This window comes from Apus apus, chromosome 1 (assembly GCF_020740795.1).
Source record: "Apus apus isolate bApuApu2 chromosome 1, bApuApu2.pri.cur, whole genome shotgun sequence".
Lineage (NCBI taxonomy): Eukaryota > Metazoa > Chordata > Aves > Apodiformes > Apodidae > Apus > Apus apus.
The window spans coordinates 100,764,391-100,787,960 of NC_067282.1; the positions used below are offsets into that span (position 1 = coordinate 100,764,391).

Genomic DNA, 23,570 nt, shown 5'->3' on the forward strand with positions numbered 1-23,570 from the left:
AGAAAAAACAAACAAACAAGCAACAAAAATACCCCAAAACAACAAAGAGCTTGCTCATTGTCTCACCTGTCCGCTTCGGGAGAGTGCACAACACAGAGAGCTGGGACATGAAGCTTAGTACAGAGTAATGGAAAGTATTTTTGCTAGGAGCTTTCTCTGAAATTATTGGCAACAAATCACTTGTCCCTCAGGATACACAACACTTGCGTTTCAACTGGCAAAAACTGGAGGAAACCTGGTCTAAATCTATTGACTATTTATCCTGAAACATTTTAATAAAAGGCTTAATTGTTATGGGGTTTCCAAGTAATGACTCGTGGGTGGTGAATGCATCCCAGTCCGGGCAAAATAACTTTTCTGCTGCGTATTTCAGAATCTTTGAGATTAGGAACTTAGCTATTGGAATTTATGAAAATAATTGGAAATAAACACAGCAAGATGTGATCATTCTGAAATCACTTCTAATGGCTCTTTCCCCACCTTTTGCCCTGACTGTCTTCCTTTTGTAAGAGTGGGGCGGGCTGGCAGCCAGTGCAGAGACCCGGGGGCTGGCTGCTGGCATCAACAGTCGAGACAGGCTAGTCCCACCCCAATGTGCTCAAATGGCTCCTCCCTTCCTAGAGAACCATCCAAATGCACCTTTTCAAGAAAAAAGATGAAGGTTTCAGGTTTCATTGTCAGTAGTAAGCAAAGAGAGATGCACCTGCAGTGCAGGCTTTGTCATCTTACAGCACTGCTCAGGCAATGATCTTCCTTCCTTTGCTTTCTGTGGAGGACTTCGTTGACAATAAACTTTTCTCTACCTGAAAAATGGGAGCACCTTTGCTGTTCGTCATTCCCACCAGAGTTTTTTAATAGCAGGTTTGCCACAATAGCAAGGGAGATCTTGAAGAGTCCACTGCTCTCACACCACAGAGACAGAGAAAAGCATGTGGGCTTGAAGAGCCTTTCAAAAGACTCTTGAACCTGAACTTGGTTGCCTCTGTCCCTGTTTTGAATGAAAGAAAAGAGCTGATCCATCCTAACAAGACTGGTACTGCAGTAAAGGGAATTTAAATCTTAAGCATGTTTTGCTTCAAGGCTATGCAGGCTATTCCATTTGGTCATTGGTCCGTCTTTTTATTCCAGAGCTGTTATAAGAATATAAATCAGGACTAACAAGGAACAAAATGGCTTCTGTTCCTAAGTAGATGCTTAAATTATGGCAATCAGATGAAAGTTTTAATTGTCATTGAGGAAACTGAGTAGTAACATTTTTTTATTTTGTTTCAGATGGCAATTATCTCATTTCACGCCTTTATCCTCATTGCTTATTTCCATAGGCAGATTTTGTGCAGTCCCTTATACCATGTTAAAGAGAATCTGAAATTACTGTCAGCGTAATTAGGACTGAAGCTAGGAACATCACTTCCTAATAATTGCAGATATGATAAGTCATAATAATTTATGCTGGCTTTGCATGTCACCATGAGTTTTACAAAAAGCAAACAAACAGCAACGGGTGGACAACCCCATACGTCCATTTTGCCATCACTATCCCCTCTCCCTCCTGGTTTCCATGAGCTGTGGCTATGCTATGGGAAAGGTGTTGGTTGAGTATATCCATCTACCAGGTGTTGCTGCACCTCTCTAGATCATAAGCTGGGCATGAACTACACTGGAGCTCATGCACCCCCCTCCTCCCTCTGTGCCACATCCTCAAGCAATGTCCTGACACAAGATCTACATGCATATAGAAATGAAGTGGTGCCTCTCCTTCAAATGGGGCTGAATTTGCTTTTATTCCTCTTTTCCTCCTATAAGGAGAAAAAAACTGCAAAGCAAATGAACGCAGCTTTTAAAAATAACTGTTTTAAAGCAAGGCTAAAAGGTGCCAACAAGCAGGGCTGACTTCCACTGAAAAGAAAGGGAAGACAGTTCTGGCCAAGGGGAAGAGGCACCCCGTGTTTTACTGAGCAGCTTGCAAGGGTGTAATAACAGAACTGGCAAAGCCAGAGGACCTAAAGGATGGGATCCCACAATGCTAAGCACATTGTGGAGCTATAAGATGCCAACACAGAGAACTCTGGCCCCAAGTCTTCATCTCAAGCATGTCTGCTGGGCAAGGGTCCATTGCAATTTCACTCATTTCAAGGTACTGCAAAAGTACTTTAAACAATTAAAAAAATTAGTTTCAAAAAATAAGTGGGGACGGGTTGCAAGCTTGCTATTTTAGAGGTAATTATATATATGTGTGTATATATATATATAAAGATATTAATGTTTCAGTCACTTATAAACCTTGAGATCTGGTGCTGCGCTCAGGCAGATATTAAGGCTTAGAAGCTTGCAATCGTCTGGTAGACCATCTATATGTTGTTGTTCTGTCTATTCAGTGATGACTCACATATTTTAGAAGTCTCACTTTTATTTGTCTTTCAATTTGGTTTACATAATATTAACATACAAATAAAATCCAGGAAGTTATTAGATATGTGAACATATAATTAATTGCAGTGTTGAATGACTAAATGAGATGAGTACTTTTTCTCCTCCCCTGCATTTCCACGGAATAAGAAACTGGTGATATACCTGAAAACACACTGACTAGAAAGATCAGAACATTTCCTGAAATGTTGTAGTTTTCATAAGGTCACAGTAAAGATCAAATGGAAATTTTACCATATATCAGTTGAGAAATGTGAGTCTTTCAACCACTACATTTGGGGTTTTTTTGTAAGTTTGAATATTTCCTGGCAAAAGAACATAATCAAGATACCTAAATATGTTTTGTTATGCATATACCTTTATTTATATGCACACCCATTTATATAGTAAGTGCAAAGATATTGGTTGCTTCAGATGCAAGAGTGAAGTTATTTCATAAAATTAACCAGCAATAAAATGTTGTCATTTTTCTTTGAAAGGCAGGGAAATGTGAATAAAGATCAAACTTAGAAAGGCAAAAATTCACCTGGAAAAACGTGCCACTACAGCAATCACTAGCTATTATTCTTTATCTCACTGTGGTTAGGTGGTCACCTACAGCTACTGCAGTGTGGCAGGTGTCTTTAAACAACACTGAGGTCTGCATGCTAATGGTTCTATACTTCTGTCAAAATTCTTAACCAAAATATATAGGAAGGTAAATTACATAAATAAAGGGAATATCAGAGTACCAGTCCTAATAGTGCCTTGCAAGCCGTAGAGCTGCAGTGGGTTGTCTGGCTTACAGTGTATCTGAAGTTCATCTCAAAGTTGGAAGGGGCTGCAGGAAGTCATCTAATACACCTACAAGATAACAATGTAAGTCAGTTGTTGTGGCAATTAAGGTATGTGTGGTGAAAACAGAGGGAGATGCATGTTTAGATTACTGAGTTGCACTAAGTATGATAGGTGCTGAAACATCAAGAAGTGACTGCCAAATTTGTTGTTACTCACATTCTGGGCAAATATTTGGGAATATGAGAGGAGTCATTAACATCACTTCTCTCAACACATACCGATGTTGAGAGCAAAATATCTGAAAACATGCTCTGCAGCCCTCTGTAGAACTGGTAGCTGACGTGACCCAATAATTTTGTCTTACAGAATCACAGAATTGCTGGAGTTGGAAGTAGGATACCTAGAGAACTTTACACAGGACTGTACCCAGGCAGGTTTTGAATATGTCCAGAGATGGAGACTCCACAGTGTCCCTGAGCAGCCTGTTCCAGTGCTTTGTCACCCTCACTGTAAATAAGTTTTTCCTCATGTTTCAATGGAACTTATGTTCTGGCTTGGTTCGGTGGGTTTTTTGGTAGCAGAGGAAGGGCCCCAGGGTGGCTCTGGTAAGAAGCTGAGAAGCTCCGCCTGCTCCAAACCCAGCGAAGGAGCCATTAGAGGGACAATAGATGGGCCTCTGCCATTAACATATGAAGGAACAGCTGTAACACCTGAGCAGAGAGGCACTTAAGGGGGAGAAGAGCTGTGCTGGGGGAGGAGAGCGGTGCTGGTGGTTGGTGAGAAAGAAGGGGAAGAAGGTGCCCAAGCAGAAGTTTCCCTGCAGCCCATGGCGAGATGGCAGCTGTCCCCCTGCACTCATGGACATGGTGGAACATTCCCTGAAGGCGCCAGGAGGGGTGAACTTGGCCAGGGGACTTGGATTTTGTGGCCAGAGGATTTGCTGCCAGTGGACTCTGATTGTGCAGCTGTGGAAGACCCCGGTGCCAGGGGAGTTTGTTCCCGAAGCAGCCCCTGACTCTGTGGGAAGCCCAGGCTGGAGCAGCTCCGGACCTCGTGGGAAGGACTCATGAAGGAGAGGTTTGTGGAGGACTCTCTCCCATGGGAGGGACCCTGTGGGGAAGCGGGGAAGGACTGTAAGGAATCCTTCTTCCTGAGGAGGAAGGAGCAGCAGGAACCACCAGCCTGTGAAGTGACTCTAAACCCCATCCCCTGTCCCCCTGTGCCGCTGGGGGGAAGGAGGGAGAGAAACCGGGAACAAAGGGATTTGGGCCCAGGAAGAAGGGAGGGGTGGGGTAACATATGCAAGCCCTGCTCTGTGTGTGTCTGTCCTGTGTGTGTTTGATTAGTGTGAAATTACTATTTTTTCCCCAAGTTGAGTCTGTTTTGCCCGGGACCTTAATTGGTGAAGAACCTTCCTTGTCCTTTGTCTCGACCCCGGAGCTTTGTCCTCCTCATCCCAGAATGTCTGTGTGTGCGGAGTTGAGTTAGTGGCCATGGGGCTGTTTCTTTTGTTGTTGTGTTGGGCCCAAACCACAAGAACTTCCTATGTTCCAACTTGTACCCGTTGCCCCTCGTTCTGACACTGGGAACTACTGAGGAGAGCCTGTCTCCATCTTTCTAGCACCCACTCTGTAGGTACTCGTATATATTGACAATCTCAGCCTTCTCATCTCCAGGCTAAACAGTCCCAGCTCTTTCAGCCCTTCCTCACAAGAGGGGTGCTCCAATCCCCCAGTCCACCTTTGTCACCCTCCTCTGGACTCTCTCCAGTAGCTCCCTGTCTCTCTTGAACTGTGGAGCCCAGAACTGGATGCAGCATTCCAGCTGTGGCCTCACCAGGGCAGAGTAGAGAGGGAGAATCACCTCCCTCAACCTCCTGGCCACACTCTAGGATTCCATGGGCCTTCTTGGCAGTTAGGGCACACTGCTGGCTCCTGGATAACTTATCAGGACTCCAAGATCGTTACCTTCCAAACGGCTATCCACCAGATCCACCCCTGACCTATATTGGTGCTTGGGGTTCCTTCTACCCAGATGCAGGACCCTTCACGTGCTCTTACAGAACCTAATGGAGTTTTTCTTCGTCCAACTCTCCAGCCTGTCCAGGACATGCTGAATGGCAGCACAGGCCTCTGGAGTGTCAACCACACCTCCCAGTTTGGTATCTTCAGCAAACTTGTTGAGGATACGCTCTGCCCCTCGTCCAGATCATTGATGAACACATTGAATAAGACCTGACTGAGTATTGGTCCCTGGAGGACACCACTCGTTACTGGCCTCCAACTCAACCCTAACCCATTGACTACCACCCTCTGAGATCTGTCACACAGCCAGCTCTCAATCCACCTCACTGTCCACTCATCAAGCCCGCTCTTCCTGAGTTTCCTAACGAGGATGTTATGGGAGACAGTATCAAAACCCTTGCTGAAGTCAAGGTAGATAACAACCACTGCTCTCCCCTCATCTAGCCAGCCAGTAATTATGTAATAGAAGGCAATCAGGTTGGTCAAGCATGATTTCCCTTGGGTGAACCCATGCTGACTTCTCCCAATTACATTCTTGTCTTTCACATGTGTTGTGATGTCCACAATTATGTTTTCTAACACTTTCCCAGGGACAGAGGTGAGACTAACTGGCCTGTAATTCCCTGGGTCCTCCTTCTTGAGTGACATTAGCTCTCCTCCAGTCCTCAAGCACCTCTGCTGTTCTCCATGACCTCTTAAAGGTGATCGAGAGTGGCCTAGCAACAACATCTGCCAGCTCTCTCAAAACTTGGGGATGCATCCCAACAGGGCCCATGGATTTATGGATGTTGAGTTTGGCTAAGTGGCCTCTAACCTGGTCCTCCTCTACTGAGGGAAATTCTTCCGTTCTCCAGACCTACTGTCTTAGCTCCAGGGTCTGGGATTTAAGAGGGCTGGCTTTTGCAGTGAAGACTGAAGCGAAAAAGGTATTCAATAACTCCACCTTCCCTGTGGCATCAGTCACAAGGGCTCTTTAACATATTTTGTCTTTTGCATCCTGGTCTACTAGAGTGATATTTTTCCACCTCTTTTTTTGTCCTAACCCTTGATGTTAGAGATTAAAACAAAATACACAATGGAGCCTTCCATTCTCTGGGTCAGTAGGAATACTTACTTGCTGAAAGATAACCAGAAATCAAAGAAGCATTTTGAATGGCCATTTTAACCCTACAATACTCTGGCATGTACCAAAGGAAACTGTACTGGCAAGGATCAGCATTATTCTCAATGTTACATTTCCTGCTTTGTTTATGGCAAGAACCTATGCTTATAATTTATCATAGTTCACTTCTGAAGTCTGGTGTTGTCAAACAGAGCAGATGTTGTTATGATGATTACAATTAGCATTATTACTGGTGGTGTTTATAAATTAAAGCCTGTTTAGGAGAGCAGTTACATGCATGCTTTAGTCCCATGGAACTGAGAGGACCGCTGAGCTACCCATGCTTGCTTAAATGATATTCTAAATAGGGATGAACCTGAACATAAGATTTTTCACTGAACAGAAGCTTACTAGAGTTATGGGACATCTCATTTTCTGCATAGAACAAACCTTTGTTCATTCCAGCTGGATCATGCAGGCATAAATCATGCTGAACAGCCAAAGAAATATCTACCTGTGTAAACTCCTGGATGACTTAAACTTAACACCTAATTACAGAGCTGCTGAACCCAGATGCACTGAAGGCGGCTTGAAAGGCTGCCTGAAACATCATGGGTTGAGATGCCTTTGTCGGGAGCATTGTGCTGTGATGTGTAACGTGGGTAGATTCCTGTGGGATGTTGACAGTTTGTGGGAAATGCATGTAGGAGGAACTGGGTTACGAAGACGGAGAGTTTTAATTTTTTTTCTTTCTCTCATTGTACTGTTTGTGGGCTTGGGGATTTGGGGAGTTTGCTATATTTTGTTCTCTTTTTAAGATAGGAGGAAGGAAAAGCTGGTTTTGGAAAAATCTGGTCAATACTTGCAGCATGTCATGAGTCATTTGTTCCTGAAGGTTTGATACTATATGGGTTCTACCCTCCCAAAAAGATGCTGGTCGATGCTCCTGAAAGATCTGATGTTCCTTTTTTTGCTCATGGCATTTATATGGAGCAATGATCATTTGATAAACCATGGATTTATTTAATAAATTAATTAGCTCTGCAGTGTTTCCTTCACTCTGCCTGCCAGTCTGTCTCTATGGGGACTTGTTCAGTTTTTTTCTGAACAGTTACAAATAGCCCTCAGTATTACTATTTTCTTTTAAATAATTTGTCAGGAAAATGTTTTCTCCTCTCTACACCAGAATTGGATTTTCTCTTTGGTGTTATTCTTGCTTGAGGAACCAGGCTGACACAATTCCGGTCTGGATCTGGAATAGGTTCCCCACATGTAAATATGCAAAGTTCACTGGCTTATAGAAATGCAAGGATAGGGCTAGAAGTTTTGCCATTGGCAAAGGATAAATCTTGCTTTCATGAAAAACTTGTAACTCTTGCATCTAATATCAACAGGGCATAAGCTGTTATATCTGAAGTAGTATGTAATTAGTTAAAGAAAAACTATTTTCGTGGCATTCTCCCTCATACTTCCTTTTTCCTTTCCTCAGTGTATGCTGGAATTGGCATATGGTAGCGGCCTGAGATCTGTTTAATCGGAAGATGGTATACATAACTTCTTGAAAAATATTTCTTGAACATAATGAACTTGCATATTCTACTTTCTTTATAAACGTTCAGTCCATTTTAATCCTACTAGAACAAAGAGTTCTAGAGTATTTGTCTTGTGTGAAGAAAAGGCAGTCTTCTCTCACTCCTTATGGATTTTTATCATGTAATGTCTCCACCTTTTGAATGAGAGAAATGTTGAATAGGAACACAGGATATTTCATTTGTATTAAAGTCATCATATTGCAACCTCTAATGTATTCCTTCTTATTTTGCCTTTAAGTTAAATGGACTTAATTAGTGTTTCCTATTAAAACACTGACTAAAACTGAACACAGGATCCCAGTTGCCAGTGTGTTATTCATTTACCTATCACATTATTCTGCTTATAATGTATTTTTCACCCTGTTTCTTACACCTCATAATACATCATTTGCCTTTTTTTTTTCTTTTCTTTCCCACAGATGACCTACTCTACAGAAGCTTTCCTGCAGAACTGTTGTCAGGAGTGGTCCAACCCTTTTTCAGAGCATCACAGCTTTTAAGTAAATAAAGTGTCTGTGTCCTTCCAATTGGTTCTATTGGTGGCCATTGCTTTTTACTTATCAGTATGTACTGGACTGCCATTTACCTGAATTGGCTATTCACCATGAATTTGGCCAATATTTTTATATATGCATGTGTGTGTGCATGTGTGTGTGTGTTTTCTGTAGATGCTCCCACAAAAGCACATGGCTCTTTCTGGAGTCTGTTCCCATCAACAGCCCTGCTAAAAGACATGAGGCACCCTTCCTGCCACAGTCTGTGCAGACCATCTAGGTTGTTTGTTCTTACTCTCCATTTCATGCCCCTATACCATGCTCCAGTTGCTGGTGCAGAGCTGTTACCAGAGCTCATGCAGGCACATCTGAGCTGCCTTTGAACTTGTTAGCTCAGGTAAAGCTGGCAGCAGTAGGCAGTGTGGGAGGCTGTGAGCCCTCCTGGCTTGCACAGCCTCTGTTAGGCAGCTGTGATGATCTCTGTGCTGATACACCTACCCTCCTGCGGTACAGGAACTACGCTAGCAAAAAATGACTTGCGTAAAGCCCTTCAACTTTCAGCTGCACCTCTGAGTGTAACTTATTCATGGCTTTCATATCTCAGCCAGGAGGATTTCTCCAGCATCCCAGTCTGCCATGTGTGTTAAACAGCCGTTCTGGAAAAAAACAAACAGACAAAAAAACACTGCATCAAAGGCTTTTGGATAGTTCTGGTGCATTATCTCCCCTGAGGTAACTCTAGTGATTCCAGCTTTTTGTAGGCCTCCACCTAGCAAAATGCATAGCCAGTTACTTAGTATTAAACTACTGCCAGTGGGATTTTTCCTATGCTCATGCAAATGCCTGCTCCTCTGCTGTACCCAGCGACGGCTCCCTGCTTTAGTACTTGGTTGAAGAAATCAGCTGTTTTACAGGATATAAGTCTTTACACTTAACAATTTAATTTCCAAAAAGCTCCTTTCTGTAGCATGCAGAGCAGGTACAGGTTCATGTGGTCCTACTTACTGATAGTTGGAAATGTTTGCTGTGCTGTCTTTATAAACTCAAGCCAAAAGAACATTCAGATGAAGCAATAATTTGAGCAAGATTAAGAGGAAAGGAGAGAACACATGGCCACTTAGTCACCAGAGCTACACACATATGCATAAAGTAAATCCCCAACCTGTTATAGTAATGCACTTAGTTACTGGAAATGCAATATGAGCTTACTTTCATGAGCAAGGATGAAAGAACTCGTGTAACCTTTGTACAGCATTTTCCACCCACACAGAAAAGTGACATCAGATCTTCATATAGGTAAAAAAACAAGTCAGCATTTGGGAGACTCCCGAACAAGAGACAGAGATATCTCCTTACCACTAAGTTTGTTCACTCGACCTGCTAAGTGCTTATGGTGGGTCATTTGAAATGTCTCATTAGTTATTTCTGGATTTGAATGACTCTGACGCAGAAAGAGAACCCGTCAGCCTTGTGCGTAAAGCACCGGACATGAAGCATTTGCTAGAAGGTATTTTATGTTTGCGTATGCAGTGTGAAGTAAGGCTTTTGCATTTAAATTTGGGAGTATTTTATTTTCCAATAGGCTGCTGAAGACACTGAAGAGGCACTGAAGAGGGGTTTTCTCAGGGTCACTCATTATCTGGCCTGTCAGTAAGAGCATAAAGCCTTGGAAAAGGAGTTTAAATGAACATCACTGAGACAGCTAATTAGGATGCAAGCTAGAAGTGTCTACCTCTGTGCAACACCTGGGTGAATTTTAGTCCACTCAGTGTCACCTAAACAGTACTGAAGGATTTCTGAAGTTTGAGGTTTCTAATCTTTGCAGGGCATCTCCCAGCTAATATTTTGTGCTACTTTCAAAACAGGTTGAGGTTTAGTTCCAGCATGTCCCAGCAAACAACAAGAAAGGCCTTGGTTTTCATTGGCATTTTTGACCTATGTGAACACACTTATTTGTCTTTCCTCCCTCATGTCCTCCCTAAAGGGTTTGAGAAACAAACTTTGAAGTCCTGGGAGAAGTAGCATGTGCTTGTGAAGGGAGAAAGTGGGGGTGGCGGAGGTGGTGGAAGGAGTTCAGTTTGTAAACACTACAGCCAGGAAGCAAGCTATTTATAACATTTGTGGTGGAGAGGGGGCCAGCCCACATGTTTTTAAAAAAGAGTTTAAGTAATCCCATTGTACAGCCAATTCTGTTATTTGTAAATATGTTTCACTTTCAGTCTTGGTGAACAGAGAGAGGGTGAGAAGATACTCACGGTACAGGGCATGGCTGGTCTGGCTCCATGAGCCTATGTCTGGGTGCTGCCCCAAGCCTCTGCCCAGCTTTCTGTGGACTTCAGCAGTGCTCCTGAAAAGGGTTTTGCTGTCCCTAGAGAAAGCATGAGCAAATGCATGCAGGAACTGATGCTTTTTCAGAATTAAAAAAATCCTTTATTTAAAAAACAGCTCTGATAGTACACAGCTTTAATTTTGGATAAGTTCTTAAACCACAGAGTATCTCATTTTCAGCTGAGTTTCATTACTTTATCAAAGAGGAAGTTAACTGTGAGAGGCATATGACCATGACACTATACTTGGCTGGACTGACATCAAAAGAAGTGAATTTTGGACACACAAAGACTTAAAAAATCACTGCTTCAGTACATCCACATTTAGATTTTGGTGTTTCCTCTGTAAGAGCATATAGTGAGCTATTCTTGTAGACTGAATGACACTCTAAGTCCCATGATGTATGCATGACACGGATTGACACTGCTGCTACATTCCTTCAGTTCAACTGCCATGTGAAGGCTGTATCATCCTGAGCTAAAAAAGGTCAAAAATAGCTTTATCTCAAGAGAGATAGCCTGCAATTTAATGCTTGGCCATGCAAACTCAGATCATATGCATGTGCATTTATATGTATATATGGATGCATGCACATGAACAGGTATATATACACATTAATCAGTATAGTATTATTCAATAGCGCTATATTTTTATTCATTTTTTAACACTAAAACCACCCAAACCTCCAAACAACATCCTCTCCTTTTTTTTTTTTTTTTTTTTTTCTTTTCCTAAGGTTATTACATAGCAGATTAAATCTTGGGGAATATGCAAGTATTTGCACCTTTAATTCAAACAAACAAACAAACAAGTCTCCATACTGAGGTCAAGCATGCTAAAGAAAAGGCAAGAAGAGAGAAGTTGCTAGAGCCATTACTGTAGCAACTTCCTAGAGTTACGTCTGTTCCCTGATTAGAGAACTAAAATTACTTAAGGGCACAGCCTGCCCTTCTTGCTCTGGCAGCACAGCAGACAGAGGTCCAGCTGGGGACATGCTGCACTGCTGCACACCCTGCTGCAGAAGCTTCACAGGTAGCATGGGGGTTTTTTTGTGGGTGAATGGCCATATTGGGGTTGGCAGGTGTTTTGCAACTGGCTGCAATGGAGCCAGAACTGACTCCTCTTTCTCCAGGAGAGAAGCTAGGAATCAGAATTAATACGCAGGTACAGAACTGCAGGAGTTTTATGTTTTTGAAGTATTAGAGACCTGATCTTGGCACCCTCATCATCATCATGAAGTTAGCTTATAGTCAGCTCATAGTTAGCAGAACTTGACGTTGGTATGGCACTAAAAAGAGCACTTACTTTAAAGTTACAATTTGTATTCAGTCTGTGAAGTTTTACAAATAGGGAAAGATTAAATGGAGTTTCCATTAGACTAATTCATATGTGAAAACAGATATTCTAGCAAGCAACTTGGTTTCACTTCTCAGACCAATTAGATAGAACAGAAACCTACTGAGGGATGCACAGAGAGATAAATTGTATTTCCATTTTAGTAACAATAATGGACTGTACATACTTCCATTTCAGTCTTCAGGTGTTTGGTTTTTTTAGTCTGTTACTTATAATCCTGGGTAGACACAATGTATCAGCAAAAGCTGTCTTGACCCTACAAAATAGGAAGACTGGCTCTAGTAAAATGCAAAGGTATCTGAGCCCATAATTCCTTACCAGAAGGTAACAGTGAAGTGTTCAGTGTAACATACTGTAGCTCTTCCTAGTGGATCATAAATAATGTGGTGTTTTTTTTTTTCTGGGAAGTAATGGAAGCTTCTCAATCTTAATGTTCTCCTACATTTATATAGGGATAATCTCTATGCTATGTCCTTGTACTACCTAAAAATAAATGATAGCAAGCAATACCTTCTGGGTCTTCCAACTGTAATTTCTGGCTGATATTTTCCCCAGGAATAAATTCAGGCAGTCAAATCCCAGCACAGCCCTCCAGATCAGTTGTAATACTCTTTCTCAATTTCATACTCTTAAAGTCGGATTGTAATTTCTTGAGATTTTACCTATGTTTTGAATCAAGATCAACAAATTATAAATGGATACATCCACAGCCTAACATGTAATAATAGCTACAGCTAATTATCTAAATTGATTACAAATAACTGTATAGGTCTTTTTTTCTGTATATTTATTTGTAAATGATACACAGCTGTCTTAAACTGGGAAGTGTTTGAACTGTCAAGCCAACTAACTGAAACAAATTCCTCAAAGCCATAATCTCTTTTCTGGGAGAGGAAATGCTATAGTAAGACTGACAGTGGATGAAACTTTTTAAGATTTGTAGAATTTATTTACACTAGAAGCCTGTAATATCTTTAACAGCATTAGTCAATCCATTTCAAGCTAGCATGTCCTTTCTAGAATGAGTATGGATCCAAACCAGAAATCTGTGTTTCCTGAGTTCAGAAATGTACAGTTTCAAAAGTCTGGTTCTCTACACATTTTATGGAACTGGATCAAAAATTCCAGCAAGAGCAGTTTCAGCACCAGTGATCCATACATGAAGCTGCGTGCTAGCATTGATCTGGCTGTGTTGCAAGTATTGTGAAACTGGAATATTTGTTTTGAAAAGACACAGATCCTGAAGTCTCAGCCACTTTTTTGGTGAACAAATTATTTCTAGCACTAAAGCATGAAAGTATTTCTTTCTGTAAAAAAGGAGGGCTTGATTTACTAGTGGAAGATTGTAACAAGCCACAGATTCATTGTTTCTTCTTTATACATTTATAGGGCAGAGATGCTATTTAATCAGGAAAAGAATAAACCAGATTTTTTTGTTCTCAACCTACCAAGCCCTTGTGCTGCCTGGTTACACTGCAGAAACCTCTCACACCTCCCATGCACCAGGCAGCAGCAAATGATCCCATTAGGTAGTTCTTCCTGCTCAGATGACCAGCTGGGTAACAGTTAATCCTGACATTTGAAAGAGAACTGACAATTTAGTGGTAATTTCTACAGCTGTGAGAGAGTTCATTATGTTAAGGAACTGCATCTACAATGCACAATGGAAGTGATATAGGGAGGATTTGAATAAAAAGGAACTATGCAGTATGGAGGGAAAACATGAAAGATCAAATGGAATGGGGAGCATGAAGGCTGCCTTTGTGTAAATATGAACATATGAAGAAAGGTAGTGGATGGCAGTGAATTTCACAAGGGAGGTGCACTCCCCATACCCAGGCACTGCAGGCTAAGCTTTTCTATCAGACTTGGATTTTGCCAAAGTGCAGCACTGCGTGAGGAAGATTCAGGTAGAGCTGTGGTACAGAAAAGCGACTCAGGAGTTGCGGTCAATGTGGTCAATAGCTCAGTGTCCAGTGGTGTCCCTCAGGGGTCAGTATTGGGACCAGTGCTGTTTAACATCTTTGTTGGAGACATGGACAGTGAGATTGAGTGTATCCTCAGCAAGTTTGCTGATGATACCAAGCTGTGTGGTGTGGCTGACACCTAAGAGGGAAGGGTTGCCATCCAGAGGGACCTTGACAGGCTGGAGAGGTGGGCCAGTGCCAACCTCATGGAGTTCAACAAGGCCGAGTGCAAGGTCCTGCACCTGGGTCAGCACAGCCCCAGGCACAAATACAGGCTGGGGAGAGAATGGCTGGGGAGCAGCCCTGAGGAGAAGGACTTGGGGGTGGTAGTTGATGAGAAGCTCGACATGAGCCGCCAGTGTGTGCTGGAGCCCAGAGAGTCAAACACATCCTGGACTGCATCAAAAGAAGTGTTATCAGCAGGGACAGGGATGTGATTCTGCCCCTCTGCTCTGCTCTGCTCTGGTGAGACGCCAGCTGGAATACTGTGTACAGTTCTTGTGCCCTCAGCACAAGAAAGATATGGAGCTGCTGGAGAGGGTCCAGAGAAGGGCCACCAAGATGACCAAAGGCCTGGAGCACCTCTGCTATGAAGGCAGTCTGAGAGAGTTGGGGCTGTTCAGCCTAGAGAAGAGAAGGCTCCAGGGAGAGCTTATAGCAGCCTTCCAGTAGTTGAGGGGGCTACAGGAAAGTTGGAGAGGGGTTTTTCAACAGAGAAGATAGTGATAGGGCAAAGGGTAATGGTTTTAAACTGAGAGAGGGAAGATATTAGGAAGAAATTCTTCATTATAAGGGTGGTGAGGAAGAGGAATGGGTTGCCCAGGGAGGTTGTTGATGCCCCATCCCTGGAGGTTTTTAAGGCCAAGTTGGATGGGGATTTGTGCAACCTGGTCTAGTAGTAGGGTTCTCTGCTCATGGCAGGGGAGTTGGAGCTTGATGATCTTTAAGGTCCCTTCCAACCTTAATGATTCTAGGAAACCAAATAAAGTAAGGAAGTATTAGACACCCAGAAAGAGCACATAATATTTGTTTTTCAGTTAACGGATCCTACCAGACAAAATCTCTGTTCAAGATAGTCTGTCAAAGCAGTTTTCAACCATGATGGGCTGGCATCCTCCAAAATCCTTGGCTAGATCTTGGTTGATTGTTAATATTCAAAAAGGTGGGCCCCCAGTATTGGGCTGCAGGACATAGCCTGAAAACCATAACTCAAAACTATGTAACAGTGTATATTTGTCTATTGGGTGAATTGTACAGTACCCTGGTGTTGCGTGACCTAGCCTAATAAGAGATGTATGCAAACAAAACATGCAGATAGAGTCCTTAGAAGGCAAAGAGCACATTAAACCACATCAAGGCCTCTGTGAGCTACCTGTTAACAAGCAGCTTACTTAGAGAGCAGTGGCAACGATAAGAGAGACAGAGATAGAGAACATAATTGACTAAAAATAATTTTACTGCCAAAATGCTCTTTTGAACAGCTTACTATAGCTTCACAGCAAGTTATTTGCAATTTCAGGCTGTATTTAGCAAGGTTTCATTTGAAACATAACCAAAAAAAAAAGGAAAAAAAAAAGATAAAAGAGAGCAGATACAATCCTATAGGCCTGCTAAAAAAACAAAGAAATAGGACTAGCTGACAAGAGGAAAATATGACTGGGCCAGCAGTATTACCAGCTTTTGATGTCTTGGAAAAACTTAGAATGGATGAAATGAGAGGGAGGGTGTGAAAGGTGTCTGATGGCAGGGATGTGCCTTTGGTGCACAGCCTTGCAGCACACTGCTGCGCCGTGCCCAAGTTTCACACCTCTGGCCTGGGCTTTGCTCTTCCAAAGGGGGAAATTCAGATGGCCAGGGTGCCCTGTGGCCCCTGAGACATCATCTCCCCATTCTGGATCAGCGAGGACTATGTTTTAATTAGACACAGTTGCATTGTTTGAAAAACCCTGCAACACATTGGCCAAGGCTGGTGTTCAGGGAAACTACAAAACTGTGAGTCAGGCTCTCCTAAGGCTTTTTTCAGTGCTCTCTATGCAAGCCAGTGCCTTCAGAGAGTAGCTGTGCTCTTTGTTTATTATTATCATTAGCTTTTATTAGATTCAATGCAACTTACCTCAAAGTGTCCTCTGTTTTTCAATTTCTGGTTTGATGCCACTGTTTGTGCTGAGGAAAAGTTAAATATATTGTAGAAATTAATATAAAGTAAATTATTATACGATGAATTATTAATTGTTCTTATACAATAATTTAATAAATAATAAGCGATTGATGAAAAAATATTAAATTTGAATACTTTTGCAGCCAGCTGGGGGGAGAGCAAGCAATTTTAGCAGCAATGAAATGGGTTTTTTTATGATATCTATAGGAAAGCTGAGGATTTTTTTCCATATACAAACAAAGCAAATCCCTGATTCAGACAGTTTTGAAGTGAAGAGCCGTAGCAATTCCAGCAGTTGGTTGACACTACATCTGCCTATCACAGTAAATTAAATGCTTTATTTTTATAAATATAAAAAAGCTATAGAGATGAATGATACTTGTTTGCTGTGCAATTAAACAGCTAATGTTGACATTTCAATTATCATCATTAGCCTTCAGCCTGAACACCCTACTGAGACAAATAGCATCATCTCACAGCCATGCAGAGAGCCCTCGCTTCAGGCTGTCTGAGAAGTTGGGCATAATTCCCCATGCTGGGCTCCTGCTTAGCTAATGTCTGGAAGGTTACTTCCATCACCACAAAAGGCAGAATTTGAAATAGAATGCAATGACAGTTTAGTTCCCCATACTTCTTCCTACTGAAAACAATCAAATAGATTTCAGGTGCTGAGAGCTGTGGTCACCAGTTGTATTCGCTGGATTTCTTCAGAGAGGACTCGTTATCCCCCTGTTGTCAACTTCTCCCTACTCTCACTAGAAACTTTCTTCTCTGTGCCTGTTCCAAGACTTTCTTTGCTTCCACATCTTGTTGCACATCTGCAACGCTAGGGTCATGCCCTGCTTCAGTGCCCAGTGTGAGGGCCAGGAGAGGGTGCATCTGCTGAGCGGAGCGAGGCTGTGACTGATGCAGCCAGGGACGTGTCTCCTGCGGGGTGCTCACTTATGTCATGCAGAACAGCCTGTGGCTCACTTTGTGATGCAAAGCCACCACTTTTTCTCTTCTCTGTGCCACGGGGCGATGCATGTCCATGATCATGTCCTCGCGCCGAGCAAAGATTCAACGATAAGGATGGTATTCAAGGCAGGGGAAGAACAGTCAACTGACAAAGGGGAAGGTGGCACATCCGAAGTGGAGTTGGAAGCTTTGTAAAGAGGCACAGCTGACACCAGGAATGTCAAGGTCCAGATGGATTGCCTAATACATGTCAAAGGTTTCATCAGGAAAAGGTAAGAAACACTGGTTTCAAGAATGGAGAACATAAAGCAGTTTGTCCTGTATGGTGAGATTATACAGTTGGGAAAGCAGATGCAAAATTGCAGATTTTTATAAGGTACAACACCTTTATGCCTCGTATCTGAAGCTACCACTTGGCTCACATGCAATCCAAGTGCTCATCCCAGCTACGAAGGTACCATCCATACAAGAGCCAGATGGTGGACCAACACACTGAAATCTGCCTGAGCCTGCAGGCAAACTGGAACTTCTTGTGGCTGCAAACCATATTCATTCAGGATGCTGGCTACTTTTCCTCTTCTTCTTTACCTGTGGCTTTTTTTCCTCGTTCCCTTCCTCCTGAGATGGGATTAGTATGGGCTAAATACATTTTATGTATTCCTTAACAGTGACAGACTGGACCATTTGGGAGATTTTTGCCACATTACCATTGCATCCAGCCAGCTATTATGTGAGGCAAGTCATCCACATAGTCCACTGCTGGGTGAAGAGATGACCAGCGGCTCCACATGAACCCCCTGGGTTCTAGCTGGCCTCCTTGGCTCCGACTCAAAGCCAGCTATGGATTAATACCATGGGAGTCTCTGCACTATGCTTCCAATGCCTGTGTGACTCCAGTGCTCAATTTGTCCCAGCCCCTGATTCCAGAGAATGGGGAATTGATTGTAGTACAGAATTACACTACAAGCACTGCATTGGCAGGACTGCCAGTGTGGAGTATCACATCCAAAGAGACAATAACTTTTTTTTTTTTAAATCTTCTGAGCATTTTTCTCATTTTACAGTCTAGCAAAACTGATGCAGAGACAGTTCAGGTGACTTACACAAAGTCACTCATCAAGAGAGTATCAGTCAAAATATAGACTAAGTTGTCTGAATCCGTTTATAAGCAGGTTTTATTCCTCATATTTTGGCCTGACTTAGCATCATCTCACATGTCAAGGACTTTTGAATGTATACTGCCTGGAACAATGTATGACAGTGGCTGCATGACATTTACCAGATCCCTGAAAGCTTAATGCAGAAATCTGGTAGTGATTCTGATGTACTTCTATGTACACATCAAATCAAATCTCACTTTAGTATACAGTCACATTGCAGTAAGTCAGATTTATTCCCATCATAACTCTGTTGGCTTTAATGAAGTAGCACGAAAAAATAGATTTGTCTATGAAATGCTAAAGTAAGTTCAGAAACACATTTTTCAACCACGTGCAAGTATTTTCCGTAATGGAAAGAGTACATTATTTGGCCATTGACTGAAATATAAACGCCAATAGTATGAACGTATTGTTGAGGGAAGTAAGAGTTTTCTTCATCTGTTCTGCTCATACCTTGAAGGAAGGTGACCTGGCTGTATTTAAAAGCAAGTATATTCAAAGAGTAACTAAGTAACATATAATATACCCCAAAACAAACAAACAAACAGACAAAAAACCCCACAACCTAGGATATTTTCAGCTTTGCTGGAGGTATTAAAAATATGTATTAAATATTTCAAAATCAGATTTGAATTTCCCTTTTTTTTTTTTCCTCACCTGTAGAGAACAGTAGAAAGGTAAAGCCAAGCTTCTAGACCAGAATTCACTCTAAATTCAGATGTGAGGATTTTTTTCCAAATCTGACTCAGGTTTATGAGGACATGACAGAAAAAAGTCCTGTCCATAGCATTTTTCTCTTTGAGGGAGGTCAGGATGGCAAAAATTTCACAAGAACAATTGGCATAATCAGATTTCCACCTTTCAATTGGTTTGGTGCCAAAACAGTCATTGATTTTTCACTTTCTGCTGGAGCTTGTAAAAATCATACTCCCCTTTTTCTGTGATAATAGAACTAGTATGATACTAATTTGAGACAACAAAACTAACTCTGATCAATTTTGAATATCTTTAACTTATCCTTAAGTATAGTCATGTCTATACTTTGCACATTCAGTCATGTTTGAGCTCAGATCAGATATCTTTAATGAAATACTAAATAAATTATAAAGATGTATGGATGATTTTTTGTACTGTTATGAGCCATAAAAACAGAGCAAATTGGTAAATTAGTATTCAGTTCCTCTATTTAAATACCTATAGGAAATAAGGTAAATAAAAATACATTTGACAGTGAATATGTCCAGTGGGAACACTTCCTTGGGTCTTACTTTATAGTGACTAAACATTAAGTCAAGCCTGTAACTTGAATTTAATGTATTAAAGCAATAACAATCGAGGCAAAAGGCATTTCCTGGGAATTAATGACTGACTGGAAGTCTTGATAGGCCAGTGTGAAGCTGAGGGCCATTAACCCTGGCTAGTCATTAATTTCCCTGAAAATTCCCTATGCTGAAGTTGTTAGTACTTTTTATAATCTTCTTATATATTAAGTATATATATAAACATTTTCCTTCCTGTCCAAGCAATTTTTAAAAAGATACCATAGGAAGGAGGCATTAAGGCAATAATGCCATGTCCCTTGACTGTCCTGATAAATTAAAAAAGGGATGGCAAAATTAAAAAAGAAACAAACGCAAACCATCATAGAAACAAAACATGAATTCCCTAAATGAACACTGTAAGGATTGTTTGAGAACTCTAGTACAATCATGCACAGGGAGAGAGGCAGACCATCAGCTTTTGCAGTCAAAAGGCACCCAGATGTCTGTGATGGAGCTGCTGGCAGCAACGTTCCTTCTCATTTATTTCAGTCGTTACACAAATCAGGTCTCTGATGTCCCTTGTCCCAACACCACTCCCTCCTGTTCATTGCTGATACCTCACTTTTGCACATTTCCCCAGGAGCAGAAGATACCAAGACCCCTCCAAATTAATTTTAACACTTGGAACAGAAAATGTTAACAGAAAATCACCATTTGCCAAGAGCCAGCAGGTGGAAGGAGGTGATCTGTCCCCTCTGCTCAGCACTGGTGAGGCCACACCTCTAGTTCTGGGTCCAATTTAGGGGTCCCCAGTAAAAGAGAGACATGGAGCTACTAGAGAGAGCCCATCTAAGGACCAGGAAGACGTTTAAGGGACAGAAGCATCTCCTACAGGCAAAGACTGAGAGAGTTGAATCTGCTCAGCCTGGAGAAGGCTTGGGTGGGACACTCATCAATGTATATAATGTATACCTGAAGAGAACATGACAGAGCCAGGCTCTTTTTGGTGGTGCCCAGTGACAGGACTAGGGGCAGTAGACACAAACTGGAACACAGGAGGCTCCATCAGAAAATCAGGAAACATTGTTTTGACTGTGAAAAAGACTGAGCACTGGCACAGGTTGCCCAGAGGGGCTGTAGAGTCTCCATCCTTGGAGTTATTCACAAGCTGTCTGGAGATGGTCCTGGGCAATGGGCTGTAGGTGGCCCTGTTTGAACAGGGTGGTTGGACAAGGTGAGTTACAGAAGTCTCAACCATTCTCTAACTCTGGGAGAATCAAGAGGTTTGACAATGGAAAAGTTTATTCCTCTGAGCTACTCAAGAAATCCTTATGACTAGATGTCCAGTTTCCAACATATTTAGTCAGACAAAAAACCCGCATGGTGACAGACTTATGGAATCAGACTTTGAGCTATCCTGCTTTAAGTTTAAAACCAAAATGGAACAGTTGAGATTGTCTATTCAGACATATGTTATACATATAGTTTGACAGGCCATCTTTGTGTGTTATTAGTTGTTATTAATGAAGTTTATTGCAGTAATATCTCAGGGCCATTGGGAAATAGCATCCTATTGTGTCAAGGGAGCAGCACGGACTGCTAGACATTCCTTTGGCATTCACATTCTTACTTTTCCTACACTGGTCGAAACAATTAATAGATGAACTATGGCAACTCTAAGGAACAGAAATGGTGATGTGATTCTTTGTCCGGCTTTCATTTTTTGCCCTTGATGTCACTGATTTGACCTTTATGGAAATTAATCTCAGGAGAGAAAGAGGGCCTGAAGATTTTATTTCTAGAACTTGCCATTTCCAAGAGCAGTTGCAAGTTGTTGCTCTTCCTGGTTTTTGGTTTTGTTTTGTTGCTCAGGTTTTTTGGGGTTTTTTTGTGTGTGTGGGTTGATATTCTTATTTGATAAAGTGGTTACCAGCTAGTGCCTTGTAACTTGGCCAACCTGTTTTCAGGAGTCATTCATTCATCCTATAATTGGCCGTAAAATATTCCATCTCCTACTGTAGCTTGTTTAAAAATCAATAATTGATAACAAATTAAAATTCAGCATGTCGAAGTGTTGGCAAAAGGATGTTGAACCAAGTGTAGGGAATTCTATTGATCTGGATATTTTTGTGCACCTGTGAAGTAATTGGAGAATATGAGTCCATGACTAAAGGTGTTAAAATAATTTCAACTCTGTACTAGACTTAGTGATGAAACTACTCACTTCACATGAGGAATACTCTCTATATTAACGTATTTAAGATACAACCATTCAGCACGAAGAAGTAAACAAAAAATCCATTATTAGGTAAGTGCCACCCTGAAATCTGAAGCCCAATTTATGTTAAGGTATCATTAGTCCATGTTTTATCATAGCTCTGCTGATTTTCACCATGGATGCAACCCTCACAAGCAAGCAAGGAAATGGCATGCAACCCTGGCTTGATGTGACCAGGAGCAAATTAGGAGATACCACCTTTCTCTTTGCCCCATTCTGGCTGTGAATAGGAAAGAGGAAGTCTAAAGAGGATCCTAAACCAAAAGCACCGATACAGACAATCAGCAGACTCTGGGGAAGTTGTGAGCCAAGTCACAATTTAACTTTGTGGCTGATGCTTCCCTCTTGAATGGGCTAAACTAAAATCTAAACCCCAGCAAATTAGGTTGAATTGACAGAGAGAAAAAGACAATTCGGATATATACTGTGTTGCCTCCAACAGTGGCAGATTATTAGATATGAAACTATAAAACGCTGTCTCAGTGCCTTTTCTTTTTGGCAAAACACCATACATTTGACAAAACCCTTTCCACTAACCAAAACACTTGCCAGTGAAGAGGCTATATTTTATAATTTGAGATGCCATTCCAGCTGTAAGAGTTCTATTAGATTGTTTTGGCTTAGTGTTTGGTATTTATTCTTGTCATTTAGGAATATCAGATACTCATATCTTGGAAGACATCTATTGAATGGTGGTAAGTGTTTGGTGCGCACAAAACAAGTGGTATTAATGCACTGGAGTTAACTCAATTTCACAACTTGCAACTTCAGAGCATTTTCACAGAAAGAGCTGGAATTTTATTTATATCAGACTCACCCATAATTAAGTTTGGCACTTACTTATACAAAAGTTGGGATTTCTCTAGTGCCTTCTCTCCAAAAGACACTTTAATTCTTCTTTGGGCTGTTAATCATGTCATTATCCTATTCATTACTATTATAAAACACTGACTTTATAAATGTCTATATAGCATGGGGAGTTAGAGTCAAAGTAATTAGAAATAAATTTTAATAAAGTATTCTAAAGACTTGTAAAGAGATCCAAACTGCCAGAAGACAATCAGTCCATGTGCTGTAATCTTACGAGCTGTAATGACTGCAGAGAGCAGAATGAGGGGCCCTGTAACTTCTCTTTCATCTGACTGTGGAGTTGCTGAAGAAGAGTAAGCAAGCAGAAAGAGATGTTTACAGAGAACTGCAGTGACTGATTAGTGTGGCAGCTATTAGGTTAACGAATTAGGAAATTATATGGATTTGCACAGCAGTTTTTAGAAATAGATGCCAATTTTATTGCCATTGCTTTTATTAAGGAATGGTGCCCCTAACTAGGTCTGGTCCAGGGAAATGTTTGCATTAGAAAACAGATTAAGAAATGCAAAGGTAAATATGACTTCAACTGCTGATGTGATCAAAAGTTGATATAATTCCAAGTGAGTTATGTGGTCTTGGCCATCCAATCTGTAAATCCTTAGTCAGCTATGATAGGTTGCAAAGTAGATTAAAAAATTGTAATTATTTCCTAGCTTGCTGAGCTCTTCTATTTTAAATGAAAAATACAGGTTTTTTAAAGGCTGTATTGGAATCTACATGTAAACTGTATTGCTTTTTAGCTTCCTCTTAGACATGGTTCCAGTAAAACCCACATATTTTTCTGTGCAAAATAGTCACTTGGCCTCTAATTCAATCCA

The 23,570-nt window shown here is 41.4% G+C and overlaps 1 long non-coding RNA gene across 1 annotated transcript in view; it reads left to right on the forward strand.

Annotated features, from left to right (window-relative positions):
* LOC127383859 (uncharacterized) overlaps window positions 1-8,433 on the forward strand; it is a 76,504-nt gene extending 68,071 nt beyond the window's left edge. Inside the window, exon 3 of the long non-coding RNA XR_007889322.1 lies at window positions 8,342-8,433. This is a non-coding gene — a long non-coding RNA (uncharacterized LOC127383859). The remainder of the gene's footprint in view (window positions 1-8,341) is intronic.
* The last annotated feature ends 15,137 nt before the right edge of the window (window positions 8,434-23,570 follow it).